The sequence below is a fragment of the Chrysochloris asiatica genome, unplaced genomic scaffold (genome assembly GCF_000296735.1).
Source record: "Chrysochloris asiatica unplaced genomic scaffold, ChrAsi1.0 scaffold00145, whole genome shotgun sequence".
NCBI classification, from domain to species: domain Eukaryota; kingdom Metazoa; phylum Chordata; class Mammalia; order Afrosoricida; family Chrysochloridae; genus Chrysochloris; species Chrysochloris asiatica.
This window is the reverse complement of record NW_006408663.1, coordinates 8,687,655-8,692,817: the sequence shown is the minus strand read 5'-3', so window position 1 is coordinate 8,692,817 and position 5,163 is coordinate 8,687,655. Positions and strand designations below refer to the sequence as shown.

The 5,163-nt window shown below is 35.3% G+C and overlaps 1 pseudogene; it reads left to right on the top strand.

The window, feature by feature from the left end:
• The window catches only part of LOC102815383, a 39,989-nt pseudogene extending 35,589 nt beyond the window's left edge, over positions 1-4,400 (top strand).
• The last annotated feature ends 763 nt before the right edge of the window (positions 4,401-5,163 follow it).

Below are 5,163 nucleotides of genomic sequence, written 5' to 3'. Positions count from 1 at the left end.
TATGAGTCGAAATTGCCTCAGTGGCACATAACCACCATAACCACCACCACCACCACAACCATGACAACAAATGCCTAAAATCTAAAAAGATGAAGGAAGATGAGTCAGAACTGAGAATGGAAGAAAAAAAGATAAAATGGTGACAATGAGGAAGTAGTGAGAAGCAATTTTGAGGAGACTTACATTTTTAATACTTCATTGCATTGCTCTTGTGATTTCTGTATTAGCACTACAAATTTAGCACATAGATTCTAGATCTATAGCAATTTAATTATTATCAAATAGAAGCCTTATCAGTGACTCCTCTTTTACATGCCTTTAAAGAAGTCTTTATTATTGAAAATACCATGGATTGGATCAGGCACACCTTAGTACTCAAACTGACATCTTTGCTCTTGAACACTTTAAAGAGGTCCAGTGCAGCAGATTTGTCTAATGCAATATGTTATTTAATTTCTTGATGGCTGCTTACATAAGCGTTGATGGTTGATCCAAGCAAAATGAAATCTTTGACAACTTCAATCTTTTCTCCATTTACATAGATGTTATATAATTAGTTCAGTGGTGAGGATTTTTGTTTTCTTTACATTGAGATGCAATCCATACTGAAGTCTGTGGTCTTTGATCTTCATCAGTATTTAAGTCCTTTTCACTATCAACAAGCAAGGTTGTACCATCTGCATATCACAGGTTGTTAATGTGTCTTCTTCCAATCCTGATGCCACATTTTATTTCATATAATACAGCTTCTCATATTATTTACTCAGCATATAGGTTGAATAAATATGGTGAAAGACTACAACCCTGGCACACATTCTTCCAAATTTTAAGCTATTCAGTATCCTTGTATTATTCAAATAACTACCTCTTTGTCTATGTACAGGTTCCTCATGAGAATAATTAAGTGTTCTGGACTATTCATACTTTGTAACATTGTCCATAGCTTGCCATCATCCACACAATTGAAAGCTTTTGCATAATCAGTAAAGCACAGGTAACATCTTTCTGGTATTCTCTGTTTTCCACCAAGAGATATCTGATGTCAGGAGTGATATCCCTCATTCCACATCCTCTTCTGAAACTGGATTGAACCTCTAGAAGTTCTCTGTCAATATATGGTTTCAGCCATTTTTGTATTTTTTTTAATAAAAAATTACTCATATAGGAGATCAACAATATTCTCTGATGATTTCCACTCTGTTGGATCCTCTCTCTTTGGAATGGGAAGAAATACAGATCTCTTCCAGTAAGTTGGCCAGTTAGTTGTCATCCATATTTCTCGACTAGATGTGTGAGTGCCTCCAGTGCCACATCAGTTTGTTGAAAGTTTTTAATTTGCATTCCATATGCATGTGAAAGTTGAACAGTGTATAAGGAAGACCATAGAAGAATTGATGCAACTGTTAAGGTGTTGGAGAAGAATATTGAAAGTACCATGGACTGTCAAAAGAACATACAGATCTATGTTGGAAGAAGTACATCCTCTTGGGTGCTCCTTGGAAGCCAGGATGGCCAGACTTTGTCTCTCACACATACAACATATTATCAGGAGGGACAAGTCCTGGAGAAGTATATAATGTTTGGTAAAGTGGAGGGTATGAGTAAAAGAGGACAACTCCCAATGACATGAATTGGCGCAATGGCAGCAGCAATGGACTCAGGCATAGCAATGATTTTGAGGTTGGCACAGGACCAGGCAGTGTTTCATTCTATTATGTATTGGATTGCTAGAAGTCAGTACTAACTTGATGAAACTTAATAATAACAAAAGTAGTCTTTTAAAATTTTGACATTGTTTTTTTCACAATCTTTAAGGCAATCCCTCTTGCTAATCTTTGACTATTATTTTGATTTCTTTCAAGGTCAAGAGCTAAAAGTTATCTCCTTCCATTGCCCATTTCTCAGAAAACTAGCATATCAATAAATCTTTGGGGATTCAGTGGACACATGAATTAATGTTTCCTTATTTAACTCTCCCATTGAGAATTTCTTAAATTAATTTATAAAACATATCTCAGCCTTACCAAAGAGGTCAGCATTTCATAAAACAACATAGACTTTTAGAATTAAAATTGCATTGTGAGTGAATTAAAAATGTCTTAAATAATTTAAATGAAGAAATTTCATATTGTTATGATTTTTTCTTTAATTCTTGTATATACCTAATATTACTTTAATATTAGCCTTCTAATGAAAAAGTTCTCAAAAATTAGACCTATATAACAATGTGTTGCTAATTTTCTTGAGATTCAAAATTCAATATTGTGTTTATCATTTGGAAAAAGTGACAAATTGAAATAGACTTCTTTCAATGCAATTAAATAAAATTAGGTCTAACAACTTTAAAAATGTTTGTGTTACTCTGTTTTGAATAACGATAAGAATTAGAACTTAATCTGTATTTTTTTTTGCAAGGTGTTTAAGAACACATTTTTGCTCCTGTTAAGTAGTGCTATATTTAAATTTAATACTCACAATAAAACCCAAACACTATTTTTCAGTAAAACTAAAAAAGAAAATCACAAAAAACTGTACACATCTTGCATTTTATATTAAATTATTATTTAATGTATCAATTGTTAATATCTACTTTCTCCAATTATGTTATTGCAAAGTGCCAGACAATTTTTTAGAAGGGAATAACATATGATGGAGTGATCAAAATATTGTTATAAATACTATAATTGCAAAGTTATTCATTAAAGGGGAATATTTAGATAACAAAGAAGGAATTATTTAATATTCCAGAAGAAAATAGTGTATGACATTGTGCAGAGAAGAGTTTTATACAAAAAATCAGCTCAGAGTGTTTGCTTTTCTTTCTTTTTTTAGTTTACTTTCATTCATTTATCTACACATCTATCCATCCAACAAGCATTCAAGCATACATATAATGCATAATATGTTCCAGGCACCATGGTAATCCTTTGAAATACAAACTAAAATTAGCCACAGTTGTCTATGTTGTATCCAAATAATTAGATCATGTATATGACATATGTGTAATGGATTTAATATAAACTTGCCTTGTGCATTAAATCTTCACAGTCTATAGGAACTCATCTATTACACAGGCTATTGTTGAGCACATGCTGTAAATAAATGATGTAAGGCTAAGTGAGGAAGCTCTGACAAGTCTTTTGACTTACTGAGCCATTTAAAATGAGCAATGAGCCAAAACAGGAATCTTACAGAGAAAGAATCAATAATGAATACATTATCATACATATTTCCCTAAGACAAGTGTAATAATTATATGGCATTCATTTATGCTACTAAATTATTTTACGAAGCCCTCCAGTCCATGGGCACTAACAAACCTATTGTTGATACAAAATAGAGAGATATCTCCTGCTGTTAACATCATAACTGTGTTAGACTTTATCTGCTCAGTACATTTTTCAGTATCTATTGGCTCATTTAAACCATCAGAAGGAAAATGGTAATTGAACATGAGTTTTACAATACTGCTTTGAGTAGAAGCAATGTGGTATTCCATAGCACTGTATCCTGAAAATTTACAAAGAATTTTGCAAATGATGAAATAAATAAATTCACGATCTTCTCATCAACCTTAATTTTGAACTTCAAAAGGAATTCTGGTCTTTTAAGTTAGATCAACAATATTATTTTAAAATAACTTATCTGACCTTTGTTGCCACAACCAGCCAACTAGAGGTTACTGCAGCTGTGCCACCTCATACTCCACGTCACTGCTGCCACCATACCTGGCGGTCTGCTTCTTGGAGATAAGGCCCCCAACTTTGAGGCCAATAGCATAGTTGGACACATCCGTTTCAACAACTATCTGGGAGACTCATGGGGCATTCTCTTCTCCCACGCTTGGGACTTTACCCCAATGTGCACCATGGAGCTTAGCAGAGTTGCAAAGCTGGTACCAGAATTTGCCATGAGAAATGTTAAGTTGATTGCCTTTTCAATAGACAGTGTTGAAGACCATCTTGTCTGGAACAAGAATATCAATGCATACAATGGTGAAGAGCCCACAGAAAAATGGCCTTTTCCCATTATTGATGATTAAGAATCTGTACCTTGCTATACTCTTGGACATGCTGGACCCAGCAGAGACAGATGAAAAGGGTATGCCTGTGGCAGCTCTAGTGGTGTTTATTTTTGGTCCTGATAAGAAACTGAAGCTGTCTATCCTCTGTCTAGCTACCACTGGAAGGAACTTTGATGAGATTCTCAGAGTAGTCATCTCTCTCCAACTGACAGCAGAAAAGAGGGTTGCCACCTCAGTTGACTGACAGGAGGGAGACGGTGTGATGGTCCTTCCAACCATCCCTGAAGAGGAAGACAAAACACTTTTCCCTAAAGGTGTCTTCACCAAAGATTTCCCATCTGGCAAGAAATACCTCTGCTACACTCCCCAATCTTAATTCTTTCTGGGAAGTTGGTGATGGAGCTCCTTGCTTAGTATAGTGAGCCAGGAAATGCCAGCCGCCAATCTTGCATCAATCCCATGAAAACATCCAGATAAGATCACAGCCAAGGTCTTTAGGTTGTTCTAATACTGGCTTATTAAATGAAAACAACACTAAAAATTAATTGGGGTTCTGGACTCTGTGCCTTCATCAGCATTACTTTTGACTCATGTATCTCAACACTTTGCTGGCTCTCTTTGAAATATGGATTTTGGCATCAGATCTTGTTGGGTCTCTGCAAAGTTTGTGATCAAAACCTGCTTTAAACTTCATGATACGTTGACTCTCAAGTTTTTAACTATCTTAATGAAATCTTTTCTGTTACCCATTTTGGGAAGCAACCAAACATCAGATTCAATTTCCTCTGTAAGTATCTTAGTTTATAACTCAAGAACTTGGAGCAGCCGGAATATTTGTCAGAATTCAGTGGTTGACCACAGCTGGGGAAAAACTTTTTCAACTCTGCACATCTCCAAGTAGATGAGTGAAATTGGGAAAGCAGGAAAAGGGATATTTAAATACTTTGATATATGGAAAAAAGTTGTGATAAATTTTTGTGAAAGTGGGGAGGCTAGGGGAAAGGCTCCCTGGACTGCTGCAGAGGTGTGAGCAGTATGACAAGTGCCATGTGCTTTTCACACAGTATTTCTGTGCATCATCTGCTCTGAGATATTGAGACATCAAAGAGCACACTGTGGTAGAGAAGAGGTGATTTTAA